The sequence below is a fragment of the Orycteropus afer genome, unplaced genomic scaffold, assembly GCF_000298275.1.
Source record: "Orycteropus afer afer isolate SDZICR_OR568_19922 unplaced genomic scaffold, OryAfe1.0 scaffold00167, whole genome shotgun sequence".
In the NCBI taxonomy this organism is placed as follows: Eukaryota; Metazoa; Chordata; class Mammalia; order Tubulidentata; family Orycteropodidae; genus Orycteropus; species Orycteropus afer.
The window spans coordinates 3551243-3576998 of NW_006921754.1; the positions used below are offsets into that span (position 1 = coordinate 3551243).

Below are 25756 nucleotides of genomic sequence, written 5' to 3' on the forward strand. Positions count from 1 at the left end.
GAACCAATTAACACAGATACAGAAGATAATCCTGGAGCCCTGAGCTTTGAAGGGAAGGATATAGAAGTGGACTAAACTCCAACTAATAGAAGAACCTGTGTGAAAACACCAGAAAAGGAGACGTGGAGCTGTGATCTGGCAGCAATCCTGACAGCACTGACAGCTTGGATATTGCCGAGTGGTGGTTGTTGTTGTTGTTGTTATGTGTGGTCAAGTCAGACCCGACTCATAGCAACCCCTCCTTGGGTTTCCGAGGCAGTAACACTACAGAAGTAGAGTGCCCCATCTTCCTACCGAGGAGTGGCTGGTGGGTTTGAACAGCCGTCTTCTGGTTAGCAGTCAAGTGCCTTAGGCACTATGCTACCAGAGCTCCCGAGTGGTGGTAGAACCTAAGAATTAACTTAAAAATCAGCCCTGCTAGCCAGGGACTGGACGGAGGACTACTCTGGTGGCTGGTGAATAAAAGGGGAAGAAGTGAAAAGGAAGGAGGGGTGAGCTATGGACTTTTGCCTATCTGTAGGATGCAACCATTTTGAATGTTTACAAGAGATTCGACTATTTTGGTTATTTAAAGTGACAGCATTCCCCAGTTTCCAAGGACTGAAGAATAGACTCCCCTTGCCAGTAACTACAAGGATATTCCTGACGCTAATGACTGGAAAGGTGTGATATTCCCCTTGTTACTCTTATACCCCACACCCTGCTGGTAAACAGAGGTGCAGCCATCCCAAACACCCACCCTCCTTCTGAGCTAGCAGGAATTCCATCCCAGTCTATGTACTCAGACAGCCTGGGTGCCCTGTCCTGGCCTGCTCATGTATTTTTTTTAAGTTTGTTTGTTTTTGTCTGTTTAAAAATTATTATTATTACTATTATTTTTCTCCTTATTATTATTATTATTTATTCTTCCCTTCCTAAGTTCTAGTTTTCAGCTTTTTCTCTCTTCCCTGTTCCTGGTTCCAGTTTATGTCTTTCTGATGGTTAATCCTGTTCCTTCATTTCCTTTCTGCATTTTTCCCATTTTTTTCTTCATTATTCTACTACTCTACATTTTTTCTCTTATTGCCCACTTCGCAGATATTGTGTTGTTTTTTTTTTTTTTTCTTTTTCTGGTTATTGTTCCTGTATGATTACATGATGTGTTTTTTGTCCACTTACTTTTACTTTTTTGATTATTATTTGATTGTTATTTTTGTCTAACTGAGTGGGAGACTGAAACAGTGCCCATACAACACAACTACACCCACACCTCCTGCAGCTCTACTTACTGACTGAGAGCCACCACTTCCTTCTCCACCAACTGGCCAAAAAGAAACCACCACCAAGAGAAGCCTCACTCACACTTAGCTGCTCTTCACAAACAATTAACAGAGACCTAAATACAGCAATGTCACAATGTCTTGGAGACAACAGACCATGACAGTCCCCAGGAAGAAGCAAGATAAAGTGGTAGAAACAAGGGAGCAGGATACAGACCCAGAAGACATCTTGAGGAAGAAGCAGCATTGGAACTCCCTGATAAGGAATTCAAAAGAATTATATTTAGGTATCTTCAAATGATTGAGAGACAGATCAAGGAAAACACTGACAAAATTAAGGAAAACACAAACAAAACCCTAGAACAATTTTGGAAGAAAATACAGGAAAAAATAAATGAAAAATTAGAAATGATTCTAAAGCTACGGATAGAAATCCAGAAGATTAATACTAAATTGTCAGAAATAGATAACACATTGGAAGGGCAAAAGAGTAGAATGGAATCAATGGAAGACAGAATTAGTGAGATAGAAGGCAAATACCTGGATACTTCTTTGGAAAGCAATCAGAGAAAAGAACTAAACAAAATGCAGAAAGCCCAAGGTTCATGTGGGATACCATCAAAAGGAATAACCCACATGTTATTAGAATTACAGAACAGGAAGAGAAAAAGAAAACCACTGAGAAAATTGTCCAAGATTTGTTGGAAGAGAACTTCCCTCCTATGATGAAAGATGAGAATATATCCATTCAATAAGTCCAATGAACTGCAGACAGGTTAGACCCCAAAAGAAAATCATTAAGACATGTCATCAACAAACTCATCAAAACCAAAGACAAAGAAAGAATCCTGAAAGCAGCATGAGAAAAATGAAAAGTTACTTACAAAGGACAACTAATAAAAATAAGCTCTGATTTTTCAATAGAAACCATGCAAGCAAGAAGGCAATGAGATGGTATATATAAAACCCTGAAAGAGAAAAATGTTCAACCAAGAATTATATACCTGGCAAAATTGTCCCTCAAATATGGTGGTGAAATTAGGAGATTTGAAGATAAGCAGAAATTAAGGGAATTTGTTAAAATCAGACCAACCTTACAAGAGATACTAAAGGGAGTCCTTTGTACAAAGAACCAAAAACAGCAAATAACAACTGACCATTAATACACAAGATGATGTAACCGAGATACCACAGCTATGGACATATCCAAAGTAAAATAAGCTTACAAGATTGTAAACAAGGAACTAGAGACATCAATTGGCAAGTGAGGACAACTACAAACCAAAAAGAGGGACACCATGAAAAAACAAAATGACAGCAAAAAATTCATACTTGTCAATAATTATACTGAATGTTAATGGGTTAAATGCACCACTCAAGAGATGGAGAGTTGCAGATTGGATACAAAAACAAAACCCATCAATATAGTATCTACAAGAGACACACCTTAGAGACATAGATGAAAATCAACTAAGAATCAAAGGTTGGAAAAAGATATATCAAGCAAATGGCAACTGTAAAAGAACAGGAGTGGCAATATTAATTTCTGGTCAAATTGACTTTAAGACAAAAACTACCATAAGAGACAAGGAAGGACATTATACAATGATTAGAGGATCAATTGAACAAGAAGCTATAACCATAAAAATATGTATGGACCCAATGAAAGAGCCCGAAAATACATAAATCAGACTTTAAAAGAGTTGAAAAGGCAAATAGATGACTCCACACTCATAGTGGGAGACTTTAATACTCCACTTTCAATGAAAGATAGAACAATTGGAAAGAAACTCAACAAAGATGCAGAAGAGCTAAACAATACAATTCACCAACTTGACCTTAAGAACATCTACAGAGCACTTCACCAAACACCAACAAAATATACATTCTTTTCCACTGCACATGGAACATTTTCCATGATAGACCATATGTTAGGCCACAAAGCAAGCTTTAATAAATTTAAAAATATTTAAATACCTCAAAGCATCTTCTCAGATCACAATGGTATCAAATTAAAAATCAACAATAGGAAGATCAATGGAAAAGGAGCAAACACATGGGAACTGAACAACATCCTCCTTAAGAAAAATTGAGTAAGAGAAGAAATAAAAGTGAAATTAAAAATCAAGAATGAGAATGAAAACACAACATACTAAAATTTTTGAGACACAGCAAAAGCAGTGATCAGGGACAAATTTATAGCAATAAATGCATATGTCAAAGAAGAGGAAAGAACCAAAATCAACACTTTAAACCAACAGTTCCAACAATTAGAAAAAGAAAGCCTACAGTCACCAAAAGAAAGGAAATAATAAAGATTTGAGCAGAAATCAATGAAACAGAAAATAGAAAGACAATAGAAAAAGTCAACAAGACAAGAAGATGGTTTTTTGAAAAGATTAATAAAATTGACAAACCACTGGCAAATTTAACAAAGAAAAAGAGGGAGAGAATTTAAATAATACAAATAAGAAACAAAATGGGTGACATCACAATGGAACCAACTGAAATAAAAATGATAATATCAGGGTACTATGAAGAACTGCACTCCAACAAATTTGAAAATCTGGAAGAAATGGACAGATTTCTAGAAACACACCACTTACCTAAACTAACACAGACTGATGAGGAAAAGGTGAACAGATCCATAACAAAAGAAGAAATTGAACAGGTCATCAAAAAATTACCAACAGAAAAGGTCCTGGCCCAGACGGTTTCACCAGAGAATTCTACCAAAAATTCAGAGAAGAGCTGACACCAATCCTACACATACTATTCCAAAACATAGAAAAGGATATAATGCTCCCTAACTCATTTTATGAAGCAAGGATAACCTTGATACCAAAACCAGGCAAAGACATCATTCAGAAGGAAAACTACAGACCAATATCCCTCATGAATATAGATCCAAAAATCTTCAACAAAATCCTAGCCAATAGTCTCCAACAACATATCAAGAAAATCAATGATTATGATCAAGTGAGGTTCATGTCAGGTATGCAAGGATGGTTCAACATTAGAAAAACAATCAACATCATCCACCACATAAAACAAAGAAAAAGAACTGCATGATCATATCAGTTGATGCAGAAAAGGCATTTGATAAAATCCTACACCCATTCCTGATCAAAACTCTTAGCAAAATAGGAACAGAAGGGACATTCTTCAACATAATAAAGAGCATCTATACAAAACCAACAGCCAACATTATTCTCAATGGAGAGGGACTGAAACCATTCCCCTTGCAAACAGGAACCAGACAAGGATGCCTGCTATCACCACTTCTAATCAACATTGTACTGGAAGGGATAGCCAGGGCCATAAGGCAAGAAAGGGAAATCAAAGGCATCCAAATTAGTAAAGAAGAAGTCAAACTATCCTTAATTGCTGATGATATGTTCCTATACCAAGAAAACCCAAAAGACTCAGTAAAAAATCTACTGGAACTATTTGAGAGATTTAGCATCATGGTAGGATACAAGATCAACATCCAAAAATCAGTTGGATTCTTCTACACCAGCAAAGAGATTGCTGAAAAAGAAATTAAGAAAGCAATACCATTTACAATGTTGTTGTTGTTATTGTTATGTGCTGTTGAGTCGAACCTGACTCATAGCGACCCCTCCTTGGGTTTCCAACATAGTATCACTACAGAAATAGATTGCTCAACCTTCATTCCAAGGAGTGGCTGGTTTGTTTGAACCTCCAGCCTTCTGGTCATCAGTCACGTGCCTTAGGAACTACACTACCAGAGCTCCTTACCATTTACAGTAACTACCAAAAAAAAAATTATAAAATGCTTGGGAATAAATTTTACCAGGGACACAAAAGACCTATACAAGACAATTATAAAAGAATACTTCAAGAAACCATAAGAGAGCCACATAAATGGAAGAACATACCAAAGCAATCTATACATTCAATGCAGTCCCAATCCAGATCCCATCAACATTCTTTAAGGATATGTGGAAAAACCAGTCGTTAACTTTATATGGAAAGGAAAGAGACCTCAGATAAGCAAAGCACTATGGAAGAAGAATAAAGTAGGAGGTCTCATACCACTGGATCTCAAATCCTACAGTTTTGGCAATAGTCAAAACTGGCTGGTATTGGTACAATGACAGACACATAGACCAATGGAATAGAATTGAGAACCTAGAAATAAATCTATCGACCTATGGTCAGCTTATCTTTGACAAAGGGCCAAAATCCATTCAATAAGGAAGAGAATGTTTATTTAATAAATGATGCTGAAAGAAATAGATATCCATTTGCAGAAAAATGAAATAAGACCTGTACCTCACTCCATGCACAAAAACTAACTCCAGATGGATCAAAGACTTAAATGTTAAACCTAAAATTATAAAGTTCCTCAAGGAAAAACTAGGGGCAAATTTAGGGGCCCTAATATATGGCATAAATAGACTATCAAGCATAACCCAAAATATGCAAACAGCAGAAGAGAAACTAGATGAATGAGACCTTCTAAAAATTAAATTTTTGTATGCTCCCAAACACTTCTCCAAGAGTCAAAAGAGAACCTACAGATTAGGGAAAAATATTTGGCAATGACATATCTTACAAGGAACTTGTCTCTAGAATTTATAGAAAACTCTAACACCTCAACAAAAAAGGACAAATAATCCAATTCAAAAATGGACAGAAGACGTGAATAGACACTTCACCAAAGAGGATATTCAGGTGGCCAACAAACATATGAAAAATGCTCATGATCATTAGCCATTAAAGAGAAGCAAATCAAAACAATAATGAGATACCATCTTGCCTGAGCACTAGTAGCAAAGTACAAGACAGAATATAACAAATGCTGGCAAGGATGCAGAGAGATTTGGACTCTTATACACTGCTGGTGGGACTGTAAAATGGCACAGCCACTGTGCAAAGTAGTATGACAATTCCTTGAAAAGTTGGAATTAGAAATAGCATTTGACCCACCCATTCCATTACTAGGTATATATCCTACAGAATTGAGAGCCAGGAAAAGACAGACATATGCACACAAATGTTCATTGCAGCACTAATTACAAAAGCCAAAAGATGGAAACAACCTAGGTGTCCATCAACTGAAGAATGGATAACCACACTATGGTACAAACAAACAATGGAATACTATGCAACCCTAAAGAATAACCTAGAATCTGCAAAACACCACGTAACATGGATGAGTTTTGGAAGACATTTTGCTGAGTGAAATAAGTCAATCACAGAAGGACAAATATTGTATTAGTCTGTTATTGTAAAAAGTCAAGGAGATGTTTCTGTATGGAAGGAAATTTTCTTTGTTGTTTATCAGGGTTGGGAGGGGAGGGGAAGGAAAACTGTTAGATAGGTAGAGACAAGTATTGATTTGGGTAAAGAGAAGGGCAGTGTACCAAATGTGAGTGATCAAAACGATGACATTGAGGAAGAGGAAGACAGAGAGATGTACATGGGAGGTAAAAACAACAAAGATGAACCCTTTTGCCCATACAGCACTGTGTTGTCAAAGAAGGCAAACATGGGTATATGGGTGGATAGGTGGGTGGACAGGCTGAACTAGGAAGTATATCTATGCAGGGAGGGAGTGTGCCCAAGACCATGTATAGGGGTAGCAGACAATGTTTCTACAAGTGTCTTGCTATGTTCTGTAAGAATTCCCAGGTGTATGGTAGAGCTGAGAAAGGACAAGGTTGTAGTCACTTTTTAGTCACAGCCAGCTTTCCATAGGAAGTGAGTAGTTGGACCTGTAGGCTTGGGACCATAGTCACAGGGGACATTAAGCTCAATTGGCATACAACACAAAACATTGTTCCACTTCCTACTTTGGCGAGTAGCAACTAGGATCTTAAAAGCTTGCAAACAGCCATCTAGATGCAATGATGGGTTTGTCCTTGTCCAGAGCAAAGAAAAATGAAGTAAACCAAAGATTCATGTAAACAATTAGTCCAAGTGACTGGTATACCGTGTGACCCTCAGCCTATATGACTATGAGACCAAAAGAACTAGATGGTGCCCAGACACCACAGTCAATCACTCAGACGGGGATCTACGTAGGAGATCCTGGATATAGTGGGAAGACAATGTGGAACAAAACTCAAAATCATTAAAAAAAAAAAAAAGGGACCAGATTTGCTGGTCTGATAGAGCCTGGTGGAACCACTGAGACTATGGTCCCTAGCTGCCCTTCAGATCTGGAATTAAACCCACACCTGTGACTTCCAGCCAAACAAAAGACAGGCACATGAGGTGAACATTTACACTAGGTAGATACACTTCTTGGAGAGAACAATCATGGAAGAATAGAAGGGCTGTGTATGCACAGGGACATAACTCAGGGGGCAGGGTGCATGGAGAAATGGACACAGGGGAAGAGGTAACTGTGGGGAGGAAGTGGGAGGGGAGCTATTGCATTGTGGTAAATTGCAGTCAATGTCATGAGACAAAGTGTATGTGAACTGCTGTATGGAATGTGAATTTGCTCTGTAAACTTTCACCCAAATCACAATTAAAAAAACAATCCATCTGTGTTTCAGAAACTAAAGCACAGGCATTTGAGAAATTCCGCCCACTATATCCTGCTGATTGCCTTTTAAAGTCTATCTGATATATGATCAGATGAAAGGAAATAAAAAAGCACCTGCCTCACCAATGCCCCTCTGAAAAAAAACATGTTGTCATTTCTTAAGAAACATTGAAGTACCCAATAGAATCTTACATATAGGATGTTACAATCATGATGAAGAGATAAAACTGGCTAATATTAAAAATCTGTGATACTTATGTTGTGGTTGTGTCCTGTTGAGTTGACTCTGACTCATAGAAACTCCACAGGAAAAAATGTACTGTTGTATCAGATTTCCAAGGCTGTAATCTTTATGGAAGCAGACTGCCACATCTTTCTCCCATGGAGCAGCTGGTGGGTTCTAATCATCGACCTTTCAGTTAGCACTGGAGCACTTAAACACTGTGCCACTAGGGCTCCTCGTAGTACTTATAGTAAAAATGAATTATCAGTTAGTATCATATAAACCATTAAATTTTCAGGAATGTGGAGGAAGGAAAATATTTTTCTGATGAGATGTCTGCAAAAGGCTGGACTTTGAAGAAGGAGGTAAGATATAGATATGAGGAGAACAAGATTTTAGTCATAAAGTAGATTGGGAATGGGAGAAAAGATATATGGAAGAATGAAATGAAGCTATGAGATTAAAGTACCTGATTTCCTAGAAATGTTATGAGTCACCACTGGGTAGCAGTATCAGAAAATTTACCTTGTCTTATAATCTGATAATGTGATTGTTGCTTTAATTCTTCTCAAGGGAATTAGCAAGCATTTGTAAAGCTTATTAAAAGTGCATTTGTATGGGGAAAACAAAATGAAACACAGTGTTGACAAGAGCTTTTTGTAAATGTCTGGGATTGGATAGACTCCACTGCTCTTGGCTTCATACTTCTGGCACATGCATCTTAGGTCAGAATATCTTACTGAAAGATTTAAAGCCATAGTTTTTAATGGGAAAATGACAAATCTATTTTAATAAGTAAACTACTAAAATTCTACTTGAAAATACATTAGGAACTTCCTTTTTTTTTTGCTATTTGCATGGTATATTTAGAAGACAATAGTTTTGTATTAAAAATTCTTAAATTTTCATCAGAAATATAGTACAGAAGAGTGGAAAAAAGAGGAAAAAATGACCTGCACGATTGCTCCTCAAACAATCTCTAAGTTCTTCTTGAATTTCTTTCTAGTTTTTTTTTTTTCCCCCTCCATTTATCATGATGTTGTTTATTGGTCCAGTTGTAAGGATTTTTGTTTCCTTTATGTTGAGGTGTAATTTATAGTACATACTGAAGACTGTAGTCTTTGATCTTTACCAGTAAGTGCTTCAAGTCATCTTCATTTTCAGCAAGCAAACTTGTGTCATCTGCATACCACAGGTTGTAAACGAGTCTTCTTCCAATCCTGATGCACATTCTTCTTCCTATAGTCCAGCTTCTGGGATTATTTGCTCAGCATATGATTGAATAGGTATGGTGAAGGGATACAATCCTGATGCTCATCCTTCTTGATTTTAAATCATACACTATCCCTTTGTTCTCTTTGAATGACAGCCACTTGGTCTGTGTACAGGTTCCTCATGAGCACAATTAAGTGTTCTTGAATTCTCATTCTCTGCAATGTTATCTATAATTTGTTATGACTCACACAATTGAATGCCTTTGCATAAAACACAGGTATATATCTTTCTGGTATTCATTGCTTTCAACTAAGATCCATCTGACATCAGCAATGACATCCCTTGCTCCCTGTCTTCCTCTGAATCTGGCTTGAATTTCTGGTGGTTCCCAATCAGTATACTGCTACAACCATTTTTAATTTTTTCACCATAATTTACTTGCAAGTTATACTAATGATATTGTTCCATAGTTTCCACATTCAGTTGGATCACCTTTATTTGGAATCAGCAAAAATATTGATCTCTTCCAGTCGATTGTCCAGGTAGTTGTCTTCCAAATTTCTTGGAATAAATGAGCAAGTGCCTTCAGTGCTCCATCAATTTTTTGAAACATCTCAATGGGTATTCTATCAATTCCCAGAGCCTTGTTTTTTGCCATTTGCAGCTTGGAATTCTTTATTCAGTATCATTGGTTCTTGATGTTCTACTTCCTGAAATGGTTGAAAATCGACCAACTCTTTTTGGTACAGTGACTCTGTATATTCCTTCGATCTTCTTTTGATGCTTTCTGCATCATTCAATACTTTGCCCATAGAATCCTTCAATATTTCAAGTCAAGGCTTAACCTTTTTCTTCAGCTCTTCTAGCATGAGAAATGTTGAGTGTGTTCTTTCCTTTTGGTTTTCTAACTCCAGGTCTTTGCACATTTCATTACAATACTTTACTTTGTCTTCCTGAGCTGCCCTTTGAAATATCCTGTTCAGCTCCTTCATTTGATCATTTCTTCCACTGCCTTTCTCACTCACTGCCATCGAGTCAATCCTGGCTCATAGTGACTGCTTTCTGGGTTTCTGGAGCAGTACCTCTACAGAAGTAAATTGCCCTATCTTGCTTCCAAGGAGTGGCTGGTGGCTTTGAATCACCAGCCTTCTCGTTAGCAGTCAAATGCTTTAAGCACTACACCACCAGAGCTCCCTTTAGCTACTCTCCATTCAAGAGCAAGTTTCAGAGTCTCTTCTGATGTTCATTTTGGTCTTTTCTTCCTTTCCTATCTTTTTAATGACTTTTTTGCTTCATGTAGGATGTCCTTGAAGCTATCCTGCAATTCATCTGGTCTTGGATCATTGGTGTCAAATCTATTCTTCAGATGATTTTTAAATTGAGGTAAGATATAATCAAGGTCATATTTTGGCTGTTGTAGACTTAAATGTCTTCAGCTTCAACTTGAACATGCATATGAGCAATTGATGGTAAATTCCATGGTCAGTTCCTGGCCTTGTTTTCATGGATGATATTGAGTTTCTCCATCATCTCTTTCCACAGATGTAGTCAATTTGTTTCCTATATATTCCATCTGGTGAGGTCCACATGTATAGTAACTTTATGTTGATGAAAAAAGGTACTTGCAATGAATATGCCATTGGTCTTACAAAATTCTATCATGTGATCTCCAGCTTCATTTCTATTACTAAGGCCATATTTTCCAACTACCAATGATTCTTCTTTGTTTACAAGTTTCACATTCCAATCATCAGTAATAATCAACACTGAGGGGGAGGGACATATGAATGCTGATGAGGGATTGGATGTTTGGTCAATTTCAGATTGCAGAAATTATAAAAATCTTTAATTTCTTCATTTTTGATTTTAGTTGTTGGAGTGTAAATTTGAATAATAGTAATATTAACTGATCTTTCTTGGAGGCACATGGATATTGTCCTGTCACTGACAGCATTGTACTTCAGGATAGATCTTGGAATGTTCTTTTTGACGATGGAAGCAATGACATTCCTCTTCACATTGTCATTCCCGGCATAGTAGACCAAATGATTGTCTGATTCAAAATGGCCTGTACCAGTCAATTTCAGCTCACTAATGCCTAGGATATTGATCTTTATGTATTCTATTTAATTTTTGACAAGTTCGAATTCTCCTACATTCATACTTCTTACATTTCATGTTCTGATTATTAATGAATGTTTGCAACTGTTTCTTCTTATTTTGAATCACACCCCATAAGCAAATGAAGATTCTATAAACTTCACTCAGTTCACATTATTAAGATCAACTGTACTTTGAGGAGCCAGCTCTTCCTCAGTCATGTTTTGAGTGTCTTCCAACCTGAAGGGCTCATCTTCTGGCACTGTATCAGACAATATTTCACCACTTTTTATGAAATTTTCCAATAATATATCAGATAGTGTTTCACTGCTATTTTAAGATTTTCCTTGGCCAATTATTTCAGAAGTGAATGACCTTGTCTTTCTTTCCAATCTGTTTTAGTCTGGAAACTCTGATGACAAGATTTTGTCCACCATGACTGACCCTGCTGGTGCTTCAAATTCTTGTGGGAAAGTTTCCAACCTCACAGCAACACACAGGCAAACTGACAGGCAACTGGTGGTTGCCTTTGTTAGTGTATGTTAAGAGAGAAATGCCTGGGCTGCTATAGCAGGAGAAGATGGCAGAATGATTGCTGGTATGGTTCTAGATGTTAATCTGATTGCAGAGTCAAAAATGAATTGAAGCAAAGCAGGTATGAAATGATTTCCAGTGGAGACCTTTGGCTTCTTTTGACTTGCACTATGACTTTCAGTGGGATTATTCAGACAAGATGTAAAACTACCCACTACATGTTTCTTTTCCTCTTCCTATTACTAGGGATGCAGTGCCCCTAAAACACAAGTACATAGTAGGAAATACTTCAAGAACGGGCAAAAGTGCTTCAATCCCGAGTGACAGCAAGGATCTTCTTCTAAGTCTGGAAAATTTAAAAAAAAATTACCTTCAGGCCATTAACAAGAAATTTACCTGGATAAAAGCCTGGAAAATATTTAAAAGGAACAGAGAAAACAAGGAGAGATGAAGAATAATAAGTCAGAAGAGGAGCAGAGCAGCAGCACCCTGAAAAAAGATGAGACTAGTGTGAATGTGAAGAAGGAATAAGAAGAGGGAGGGGCAGATAAATTCTGATGAAGGAGATTTACTGGATGATGATGATAATGAAAATGGGGGGATGACCAGACGGAATTGATCAAAGATGATGCAAAGGAGAGTGAAGAAGGAGAGGATGACAGGGACAGCACCAATGGTGAGGATGACTTAGGCATATAATGGAGTTTAGAAATTTTATCACATTATTTCTTTTTCCAAGCACTTGTTTAAAATAAAATTCTTCACCAGATCCTCTCACCTAGTATCTTCAGCACACTCTCCTCCCCATCCTTATCATTCCCACATTCATTAATTCATATTGCCCTGAACCTAGTCTCATTTTCACTTCCTTTGACATTCCAGTAGATATGTTAAGTCTTATCCTGTAGTTTTTTTTTTTTTAATTTTGATACCTTTTTGACTTAGTAATAGAATGGATGTATTGTTTTTAGCAACTATCTCCAAATTAATCGCTTGTTATGCAGGGCGTACAGTAATCTCTATTAATACAACAATTCAGTAGTTGCTTCCCTAACTGCAAAGAAAATCTCAGTTGAGGAGCACTTTAGAGCACTTTTGAGTTAGAGGTATGTGTTTTATACCCCATATAAGAGCCCTGTGTGGGACTGTTCAATATAAATATAACAAGGTATTTTTCTTTTGTGAATGAGAGTTAGTATATCAAATGCATATATTAAAAAAATAATTAGTATAATAGTCTTAACATTTATTTTCTAAAGTTGATACTGTGGGTTACTTTTGATAACAGCCTGATGTTTCATATCTTTTTTTCATGAATAAATCCTTATTCAATAGGAATTTGAAGGGAAAAAAATGCTACATGAAAAATATTGTTTTATAAGGTAATATTCATCTCTACATCATAACCGGTCTGTGTCAAAGGATTAGCCTCTAGTAACATATCCAAGGTTCTTAATTCAAACAAATTGAGTATTAGTTCAGTTTCAATTATTAAGAGTCTAAAATTTGGTTAAAAATATGAAGATTTTCATCAAAATGAAAGCTACAGACCAATATCCCTCATGAATATAGATGCAGAAATATTCAACAAAATCCTAGCCGATAGACTCCAATAGCATATGAAGAAAATCATTCATTATGACCAAGGGGGGGTTCATATAAGGTATGCAAGGATGGTTCAACATTAGAAAAACAATCAACATCATCCACCACATAAATAAAAGAAAGAAAAAGAAACACATGATCATATCAATCAATATAGAAAAGACATTTGATAAAATCCAACACCCATTCCTGATCAAAACTCTCAGTAAAATAAGAATAGAAGGGACATTCCTCAACATAATAAAGGGCATCTATGCAAAACCAACAGCCAACATTATATTCAATGGAGAAAGACTGAAACCATTCCTCTTGAAAAGAGGAACCAGACAAGGACACCTTCTATCACCACTTCTATTCAACATTCTACTGGAAGTTCTAGCCAGGGCCATAAGGCAATAAAGGGAAATCAAAGGCATCCAAATTGGTAAGAAAGAAGTCAAACTATCCCTATTTGCTGATGATATGATCCTATACCTAGAAAACCCAAGAGACTCAGTCAAAAACCTACTGGAACTAATTGAGAGATTTAGCATTGTGTCAGGAAACAAGATCAGCATCCAAAAATCAGTTGGATTCCTCTACGCCAGCAAAGGGATTGCTGAAAAAGACATAAAGAAATCAATACCATTTACAATAGCTACCAAAAAAAAAAAAAAAACAACCTTGGGAATATGTCTTACCAGGGACACAAAAGTCCTGTACAAAGAAAACTATAAAAGACTACTTCAAGAAACCACAAGAGATGTACAAAAATGGAAGAATATACCATGCTCATTGATAGGAAGATTGAACATTGTGAAAATGTCAATTCTATCCAAAGCAATCTATACATTCAATGCAATCCCAATCCAGATCTCATCAACCATTTTTAAGGATATGGAAAAACCAATCAGTAACTTTATAGGGAAAGGAAAGAGACTTTGGATAAGCAAAGCACTATTGAAAAAGAAGAAAAAAGTAGAAGGTCTCACACTGCCAGATCTCAAAACCTACTATAGAGCCACAGTAATCAAAACTGCCTGGTATTGGTATAATGACAGACACATAGACCAATGGAATAGAATTGAGAAGCCAGAAATAGATCAATTGACCTATGGTCAGCTGATTTTTGACAAAGGTCCCAAATCCACTCGATGGAGAAGAGAATGTTTAATTAATGGTGCTGACAAAACTGGATATCCATTTGCAGAAAAATGAAACAAGACTTGTACCTCACTCCATACACAGAAAGTAACTCCAGATGGATCAAAGATTTAAATGTGAAAGTTAAACTATAAAATTCCTCAAGGAAAAACTAGGGACAAATTTAGGGGTTGGGCAATCTACTTCTGCAGTGATACTGCCTCGGAAACCCAAGGAGGGGTCTCTATGAGTCAGGTCTGACTTGATGGCACATAACAACAACAACAACAATACATGGCATAAATAGACTATCAAGCATAACCCAAAATGCACAAACAGCAGAAGAGAAACTAGATGAATGGGACCTTCTAAAAATTAAATTCTTATGTGCTTCCAAAGACTTCTCCAAAAGAATCAAAAGAGAAACTACAGATTGGGAAAAAAATATCTGACAAGGGACTTGTCTCTAGAATTTATAGAGAACTCCAACACCTCAACAACAAAAAGAAAAATAGTCCAGTTAAAAAATGGGCAGAAGACATGGAACGACCCTTCACCAAAGAGGATATTCAGGTGGCTAACAAACATATGAAGAAATACTCATGGTTATTAGCCATTAGAGAGATGCAAACCAAAACAACAATGAGATACCATCTTGCCCCAGCATTAGTAGCAAAGTTCAACAAGACAGAAAATAACAAATACTGGCAAGGATGTGGAGAGATTGAAACTCTCATACACTATTGGTGGGACTGCCAAATGGCACAACAACTGTGGAAAACAATATGGCAATTCCTGAAAAAGTTGGAATTAGAAATACCATTTGACCCAGCCATTCCATTACTAGGTATATATCCTAAAGAGGTGACAGCTAGGAAAAGAACACACACATGCACACCTATGTTCATCACAGCACTATTTACAATAGCCAAAAATGGAAACAACCCAGGTGTTTATCAACTGAAGAATGGATAACCAAACTGTGGCACATACACACAATGCAATACTAGGCAGCCCTAAAGAATAATGTAGAATCTGCAAAACACCGTGCAACATGGATGAACTGGGAGGACATTATGCTGAATGAAATAAGTCAATCACAGAAGGAAAAATATTGTATTAGTCCGTTATTGTTAAAAGTCAAGGGAAGGTTTCTATATGGAAGGAAATTTTCTTTGTTATTTACCAGGGATGGGAGGGGAAGCGAGGGAACACTGTTAGATAGGTAGAGACAAGTATTGATTTGGATGAAGAGAAGGGCAATGTGCCAAATGTGAATGATTAACGTGGTGGCACTGAGGAAGAGGAAAACATAGAGAGGTACACGGGAGGTACAGACAACAAAGATGAACCCTTTTGCACATACAGTACTGCATTGTCAGTGAAGGCAAACATGGGTATAGGGGTGGATAGATGGGTGGACAGGCTGAACTATTAGTATGTCTATGCAAGGGGGAGTGTGCCCAAGACCATGTATAGGGTTGGCAGACAATGATTTTATAAGTGTATTTGTATGTTCTGTAAGAATTTCCAGGTGTATAGTAGAGCTGACAAGGGACAAGGTTATAGTCACTTCTTGGCCACAGCCAGTTACCTAGAGGGAGTGAGTAGGTGAACCTGTGAGTGCAGGACCATAGTCACAGGGAACATCAACTCAATTGGCATAGCATACTACACAAAACATTGTTCCACCTCCTCCTTTGGCGAGTAGTGACTGAGATCTTAAAAGCTTGCAAGCAGCTGTCTAGTTGCAACGATGTATCTCTCCTCTTCCAGAACAAAGAAGAATGAAGCAAAACAAAGATTCATGGAAACAGGTAGTCCAAGTGATTGGTATACCATGCGATCCTCAGCCTATATGACTATGAGACCAGAAGAACGAGATGGTGCCCGGCTAATACTGTCAACCACTTGGAGGGGTATCTACGTAGGAGATCCTCGATAGAGAGGGAGAACAATTATGGAACAAAACTCAAAATCATTAAAAAAAAAAAAAAGAAAAGAAAAGGGGGACCAGGTTTCCTGGTCTGATAGAGCCTGGTACAAGCACTGAGACTATGGCCCCTAGTTGCCATTCAGGTTTGGAATTGAACCCATACCTGTGGCTTCCAGTCAAACAAAAGATAGGTAAATGAGGTGAACATTTACACTGGGCAGATACACTCCTTGGAGAGAACAATCATGGAAGAAAGAAGGGCTGTTTATTCACAGGGAGACAGCTTAGGGGGCAGGAGTACATGGAAGGATGGACACAGGAAAGAGGTAACTATGGGGAGAAAGTTGGACGGGAGCTGTTTCATTGTGGTAAATTGTAATCAATGTTAGGAGACAAAATGTATGTGAACTGCTGTATGGAAAGTGAATTTGCTCTGTAAACTTTCACCCAAATCACAATTTAAAGAAAAAGAAGTTTTTTTAAAACTGTGTAATAAATGTATAACTTCACTAATTAAATTCTTTCCAATTAATGTCCTACAGATTTTAAGATTTTAGTAGGTGGAGAAAGGAGAGAAATAACATTGTTGTAAACCAAGAATGTTTTTGCCCCCCATCCCCCAGAGGACATTGGACAGTGTCTGGAGGGTAGTTGATTGCTTAGTCAGTGTTTGGTCAGAGGTTATGTTTAGGTCCCTTGTGACAGTGAAACTTCTATCCTGTGTTGGTAGGTCTGTGGGTTGGTGAAGTTCTTCCCTACAATCGCTTCTGATTAACCCTGAGTAGATGCAGTGTGTAGTGCATGCACATTGTGTTTGGACCCCACAGTTGACTGTGATCCTACAAGAGTTCTTCTTGGCTGCTTCTTCCCCTGGTTTTCCTTCTTAAACTTCTGACTTCTTTGCTGTTTTGCTTGTATCATGCAGCTACTAGCCTATTCTTTTTTGATATCCACCAAGACTTTTTTTTTTTTTTTTATTTAACAAAACCCTTAAGCACTGAGTTCTCCATGATCAGTTCCAAACAAAATCAGTCTCCTCTTGCAGAGCTGTGGATCTCCTAGTCCTTATGGTGTGCCTTTCTTTCTGTTTGGACAAAACTCCTGCATTCTGCACTGGAATTGGGGATCAGGGTTTCAGTTATCCTACAGATATACTCCCACTCTATTGGTGGGCACTGAGAAGGGATCACAGACCCTAGTCTTCTCAGTGAGAGGAAGCTCCCCTACTAGCAAGTTTGAGAAGGCTGATTGTGGTCCCAGTATTAATAGTCTGCTATACGACGGCACACAACAACAACAACAACATACCTAGGGTAAGTGTCTTCTCTATTAATTGGGGTTGGGAGAGAAAGAGAGATCTGGTCCTCTCTGTTGCAACCACTCAGAGCAAAGCATTTGCCATTTTTTGTTGTTAGGTGCCGTCAAGTTGGTTCTAATTCATAGCCACCCTATGTACAAAAGAATGAAACACTGCCCAGTCCTGTGCCAGCTTCATAACCCTTGCTGAACTCATTGTTGCAGCCACTGTGTCAATCCATCACTTTGAGGGCCTTGCCCTTCTTTGCTGACCTTCCACTTTACCAAGCATGATGTCCTTCTCCAGGGAATGGTCCGTTCTGAAAACATGATCACAGTAGGTGAGATGAAGTCTGGTCATTCTTGTTCCAAGAATTCTGGCTGAACTTCTTCCAGGACAGATTTGTTCATTCTTTTGGCAGTCTATGGTACTTTCAGTATTTTTCATCAACAGCACAACTCAAAAACATCAAGTCTTCTTTGGTCTTCCATGCTCATTTTCCAGTTCTCACATGCATATGAGATAATTGAAAATACCATGGCTTGGTTTAGGAGCACCTTAGTCTTCAAGGAAACATTATTGCTCTTCAGTACTTTAAATAGGTCTTTTGCAGCATATTTTCCCAGTGCAAGACATCATCTGATATCTTGACTGCTGCTTCCATTGGTGTTGATTGTGGAACTAAGTAGTATAAAGTCTTTGACAACTTCAAAGTTTTCTCCATTTATCGTGATGTTTCTTATTGGTCCAGTTGTGAGGATCTTTATATGGATCTTATGTTTTCTTTATATGGAGGAATAATCCATACTACAGACTGTAGTCTTCAATCTTCATCAGTAAGTGCTTCAAGTCATCCTCGCTTTCAGCAAGCAAAGTTGTGTTGTCTGCATATCACAGGTTGTTAATGAATCTTCCTCCAATCATGATGCTATGTTCTTCTTCATATAGTCTGGCTATTTGCCACTAGAAGGGATGAAAAATGCCAGAAAGTTTTCCGTTCTGGGAAGAGACAATAGCCACAGACTTGGAGTTGGAGATATTGGTAATCCTTTTTTTTTTTAAAGTTGGTGAGAATAAGGGAGTGAGTTATTGTTTAAATGTCACAGATTTTCACTATTCTTATAGACACCTCTTGAATTATGTTTCACCATTTAATGTTCAGAACATTTAAGCAATTAAAAAAAAAATAATCTTCACCAGTTAAATTGTCCCACCACTCGTCTGTCAGTTTGTCATGATGTGTTGCTTGCATGTTGCTGTGAGGCTGGAGGTTATGTCACCAGTATTTCAAATACTACCAGAGTCTCCTATGGTGGACAGGTTTCATCAGCTTCCAGACTAAGATAGACTTGGAAGAAGGAAGGGTTCAACTACTTCTCAAAGAATTGGCCAGTGAAAACTTTATGAATAGCAATGAAATGCTGTCCATATATTACTGGAATACTTTAAGAATATCCCTGAAACATTGTCCAATATAATGTTTGTAGATGAGTCCCTCAGGTAGGAAGACACTCAAAATATAACTGGAGAGGAGTTGCCTCTTCAAAGCAGAATTGATCTTAATAATGTGCATGGAGTAAATCTTTCAGGAACTATATTTGCTGATGTGGCATAACTCAAAAAGAGAAGAAACATCTGCAAATATTCATTAGTGATCAGAACATGGAATGTACAAAATATGAAACTAGGATAATTGAAAGTTGTCAAAAATGAAGTGAAATGCATAAAGATCAATAGTGTAGGCATTAGTAAGCTAAAATGGTCTGGTTTGGGCCATTTTGAAACAGACAGCCTTGTTGTTGTGGTTAGGTGCCATCAAGTCAGTTCTGACTCACAGTGACTCTATGTATGACAGAACAAAGCACTGCCCGGTCCTGTGCCAGCCTCACAATCCTTGCCATACCTGAGCCTATTGTTGCAGCCACTGTGTCAATCCATCTCATTGAGAGCCTTCACTTTTTTCACTGACCCTTCGCTTTACCAAGCATGATGTCCTTCTCCAGGGAATGGTCCCTTCTGACAACATGACCAAAGTTGGTGAGACAAAGTCTGGCCATTCTTTCTTCCAAGGAGCATTCCAGATGCACATCTTCCAGCACAGATTTGTTTGTTCTGGCAGTCTGTGGTACTTTCAGTATTCTTTGCCAACACCACAACTCAAAAGCATCAACTCTTCTTTGGTCTTCCTTATTCATTGTCCAGCTTTCACATGCATATGAGGTGATTGAAAATACCATGGTCAAGTGCACCTTAGCCTTCAGAGAGACATTGTTGCTCTTCAGAACTTTAAAGATTTTTTGCAGCAGATTTGCCCAGTGCAATACATTGTGTGTCTTAACTGCTGCTTCCATTGGTGTGAATTGTGGAAACAAGTAATATGAAATCTTTGACAACTTCAATCTTTTCTCCATTTATCAAGATGCTACTTACTGTGCCAGTTGTGAAGATTTTCATTTTCTCTGTATTGAGGTGTAATCCATACTGCAGTCTTTAATCTGCATCAGTACTTCAAGTCATCCTCACTTTCAGCAAGCAAAGTTGTGTTGTCTGTATATTGCAGGTTGTTAATGAGTCTTCCTCAAATCCTGACACTATGCTTCTTATAGTCCATCTTCTCATACTGTTTGCTCAGCATACAGATCGAATATGTATGGGGAAAAGATACAACACTGATACACTCTCATCCTGATTTTAAACCATGCAGTATCCCCTTGTTCTGTTCAACAAAAGCCTCCTGGTCCATGTACAGGTTCCTCACAAACACAATTAAGTGTTCTGCAATTCTCATACTTATCAATATTATCCATAATTTGTTATGATCCACACAGTCAAATGCTTTTGCATAGTCAATAAACCACAAGTAAACATCTTTCTGGTATTCTTTGTTTTCAGCCAAGGTCCATTTGGCATCTACAATGATATTCCTCATTCCTTGTCTTCTGAATCCAGCTTGCATTTCTGGAAGTTCTCTGTTGATATACTGTTACAATTTTTTTTAATAATCTTCCACAAGATTTTACTTGTGTGTGATATTAATGATATTGTTTAATTTCCACATTCTGTGGGATCATGTTTCTTTGGAATAGGTACAAATATGGATTTCTTCCAATCAGTTGGACAGGTAGCTATCCTCCAAATTTCCTGGCATAGATGAGGAAGTGCTTCCAGAGCAGCATCCGTTTGTTAAACATCTCTTTAGGTAGGTATTCTGTCAATTCCTGGGCCTTATTTTTTGCTAGTTCCTTCTGAGCAGCTTCAAAATTTTTTCTTCAGTACCATTGGTTCTTGATAATACATGACCTCCTGAAACGGATGAACATCAGCCAATTTTTTTTTGGTAGAGTGACTCTGTGTATTCTTTCTATCTTCTTTTGCTGTTTCTTGCATCATTCAGTATTTTTCCCATGTTATTGTTGTTGTTAGGTGCTGTTGAGTTGTCTCCAACTGATAGTAACCTTAGGTACAACAGAACTAAACATTGCATGGTCCTGTACCAGACTCACAATCCTTGCTATACCTGAGCCCGTCATTGTAGCCAGTGTGTCAATCCACCTTGTTGAGAGCCTTCCTCTTTTTCAATGGCCCTCCACTTTACCTAGCATGTTATCCTTCTCCAGAGAATGGTCCTTTGTGACAGCATGACCAAAGTATGTGAGGATAAGTCTGCCCATTCTTGCTTCCAAGGAGCATTCTGGCACTTCTTCAAGGACAGATTTTTTAGTTCTTTTAGTAGTCATGGTACTTTCAGTGTTCCTCACCCACACCACAACTCAAAAGCATCAACTCTTCTTTGGTCTTCCTTATTCATTGTCCAGCTCTCACATTCATATGAGGCAATTGAAAATATCATGGCTTGGGTTAGGTGCACCCTAGTCTTCAAGGGGACATCTTTGCTCTTCAGCACTTGAAAGAGATGTTTTGCAGCAGATTTGTCCAATGCAATATGTCTTTCGATGTCTTGACTGCTACTTCCATTGGTGTTGATTGTAGAACCAAGTAATATGAAGTCTTTGACAAGTCCAATCTTTTCTCCATTTATCATTACGCTGCTTATTGGTCAAGTTGTGAAGATTTTTGTTTTCTTTGAATTGAGGTGTAATACATACTGCAGATTTTTGTTTTCAGTCTTCATCAGTAAGTGCTTCAAGTTATCCTCACTTTCAGCAAAGTTGTGTTGTCTGCATATGACAGGTTTTATTGAGTCTTCCTCCAATCCTGATACCACGTTCTTCTTCATATAGTCCAACTTCTGGGATATTTGTGCAGCAAACAGATAGAATAAGTATGGTGAAAGGATACAACCCTGACGGACTCCCTTCTTGATTTTAAACTATGCAGTATCCTCTTGTTCTGTTCTAAGGACAGCCTCCTGGTCTATGTACAGATTTCTCTTGAGTACAAGTAGATGTTCTGGAATTCTCATTCTCTCAATGTTGTGCATAATTTGTTATGATCTACACAGTCAAATGCTTTTGCATAGTCAATAAACACAAATAAACATTTTTTTCTGGTGTTCTTTGCTTTCAGCCAAGATCCATCTGACATCCACAATGATAGCCCTCATTCCACATCCTCTTGTGAATCCAGCTTGCATTTCTGGAAGTTCTTTGTCAATATACTGCTTCAACCAGTTTTGAATTATCTTCAGTAAGATTTTACTTGTGTGTGATATTAAGGATAGTGTTTGATAATTTCCACATTCTGTGGGATCACTTTTCTTTGGAATGAGTACAAATATGGCTCTCCTCCAGTCAGTTGGCCAAGTAGCTGTCCTACAAATTTCTTGGCATAGTCCAGTGAGTGCCTCCAGAGTGGCATTCATTTGTTGAAACATCTCAATTAGTGTTCTGTCAATTCCTAAAGCCTTGTTTTTTGCCAATTCCTTCAGGGTGGCCTTGGCTTCTTCCTTCAATACTGTTGGTTCTTGATCATATCTCACCTCCTAAAATGGATGAACATCAACCAATTCTTTTTGGTATAGTGACTCTGTGTATTCCTTCCATCTTCTTTTGATGTTTCTTGCTTCATTCAATATATTGCCCATAGAACATTTCCATATTGCAACTCGAGGTTTAAATTTCATTTTCAGTTCTTTCAGCTTGAGAAATGTCTAGTATGTTCCTCCTTTTTGGTATTCTAACTCCTGGTCTTTGCACATTTCATTATATTTATTGTCTTTGTTTTCTCAGGCTGCTATTTGAAATCTTCTGTTCAGCTCTTTTATCTTATTATTTCTTCCATTGCTTTAGCTGCTCTCCTCCAAGGACAAGTTTCAGAGTTTATTCTGACATCCATTTTGGTCTGTTTTTCCTTCCCTGTCTTTTTAACAACCTCTTACTTTCTTCATGAATGATGTTCTTGATGTCATCCCACAGTTCCTTTGGTTTTCAGTCATTTGTGTTCAATGTATCAAATCTCTTCTTTAGATGGTATCTAAATTCAGGAGGGATATAATCAAGGTCATATTTTGGCTCTCATGGACTTGTTTTAATTATCCAGAGTTTTAACTTGAACTTGCATATGAGCAGTTGATGGTCTGTTCTACAATCAACTCCTGACCTTCTTTTGACTGAAGATATTGAGCTTCTCCATCACCTCTTGCCACAGATGTAGTTGATGTGATTCCTGTGTACTCCATCAGTGAAGTCCACATATAGCCACTGTTTGTGTTGTTGAGAAAAGATATATGCAACAAATAAGTTTTTTACTGTTTATTTTGAAATGACTTTAAATATAGAAAAATTGCAAAAGAATGTAGACAGAAAAGTACAGAGTTTATAAAGTCATTGGTCTTGCCAAATTCTATCATGAGATCTCTCCAGTGTTATTTCTATCACCAAGGCCATATTTTTCAACTACTGGTGATTCTTCTTTGTTTCCAACTTTTTTATTCTAGTCACCAGTGATAATCAATCCTGTTTGCATGTTTGGTCACTTCATACTGTAGAAATTGGTAAAAATCTTCAAATCTTTGGCTTTGGTGGTTGGTGGGTAAATTTGAATAATAGTAGTATTAACTGGTATTCCTGTAGGTGTATAGATATTATCCTGTCACTGACAGCATTGTACTTCAGGATAGATCATGATGCATTCTTTGTGATGATGAATGCCACCCCATTCCTCTTCAATTTGTCATTCTGAGCATAGTAGATCATATGACTGTCTGATTCAAAACAGCCAAAGTCAGTCCATTTCAGCTCACTAATGCCTAGGACATAAAATCTTTATGCATTCCATTTCATTTTTGAGAACTTCCAATTTTCCTAGATTCATAATTCATACATTCCATGTTCTGATTATCAATGGATATTTATAGCTATTTCTTCTCATCTCGAGTCATGCCACATCAGCTAATGGAGGTCCCTAAAGCTTTACTCTATCATTAAGCAAATCATCATTAAAGTCAGCTCTACCTTTGAGGAGGCAGCTCTTGCCCAGTTGTATTTTGAGTGCCTTCTGACTTGAGAGGGTCACTTTCGGCACTATATTGGACAATGTTTCAAGGCTATTCATAAAGTTTTCTCATAATATATCATACAGTGTTTCACTCTTATTCAGAAAGTTTTAATGGCCAATTCTTTGAGAAGTGGATTGCCTCATCCTTCTTCCAAGTCTGTCTTAGAAACCACCACAGTAAAACAAAGTAACAGCCAAGTTTGTCTCTCTTGGCTGTTCCAAACCATTCTGCTCACTTCCTGGCCTCCCTCAGCCACTCCAAACCCAGTGTACCATCTTGCTTCCTTCCTGGACTCCCGTAGCCACTCCAAACCACCCACACCATCTCTCTTCCTTCCTGGCCTCTCTCATCTGCTCATTTTTCCCATAGAATCTTTCAATATTGTAACTCCAGGCTTGAATTCTGTCTTCATTTCTTTCAGCTTCAGAAATAATCGGCATGTTCTTCTCTTTTGTTTTTCTAACTCCAGGTATACATTTATTATAATAATTGACTTTTTCTTCTCAAGCTGCATATTTTGGCTCTTGTGGACTTGTTTTAATTGTATTTAGTTTCAACTTGAACCTGCATAAGACCAGCTAATGGTCTGTTTGTACCACAGTATGACAAACTGACAGACAAGTTGTGGCAGACAGCCATATGATCTACATGCAGGGAATAACAAGTTGAAGAGTAATGGTGTGGCATTCATCATCACAAAGAAAGTTTCAGGATCTATCTGGGAGTACAGTGCTGTCAGTGATAGGATAATATCCACGTGCCTAGAAGGAAGACCAGGTAATACCACTATTATTCAAATTTATGCACCAACCGCCAAAACCAAAGACAAGGAAAGTAAAAATTTTTACCAACTTCTGCAGTCTACAATTGACCAAACATGCATTCAGCATGTGTTGATTACTACTGGTGATTGGAATGCAAAAGTTGGAAACAAGGAACAATCGTCAGTATTTGGAAAATATGGCCTTGATGATAGAAATGATGCTAGAGATCACACGATAGAATTTTGCAAGACCAATGACTTATCATTGAAAATACATATTTTCAATAACATAAATGATGGCTATACATGTGACCTTCACCAGATGGAACACATGGGAAACATATCAACTACATCTGTGGAAAGAGGTGATGGAGAATCTCAATATCTTCAGCCAAAACAAGGAGAGGAGGTGACTGTGGAACATACCATCAACTTGCTCATATACAAATTCACGTTGAAGCTGAAGACAATTAAAGCAAGTCCATGAGAGCCAAAATATGATCTTGATTATATCCCTCCTGAACTTAGAGACCATCCAAGAATAAATTTGATGCATTTTACAGTAATGACTGAATACCAGATGAATTGTGAGGTGACATCATGAGCATCATCCATGAAAAAAAGAAAAAGGTCATTAAAAAGACAGGAAAAGAAGGAAAGACCAAAATGTATGCCAAAAGAGACTCTGAAACTTGTTATTGAATGGAGAGTAGCTAAAACAA

General features: G+C 37.6%; 1 pseudogene; it reads left to right on the top strand.

Moving 5' to 3' along the window:
- The window catches only part of LOC103201861, a 110621-nt pseudogene extending 98068 nt beyond the window's left edge, over positions 1-12553 (top strand).
- Positions 12554-25756: the final 13203 nt, after the last annotated feature.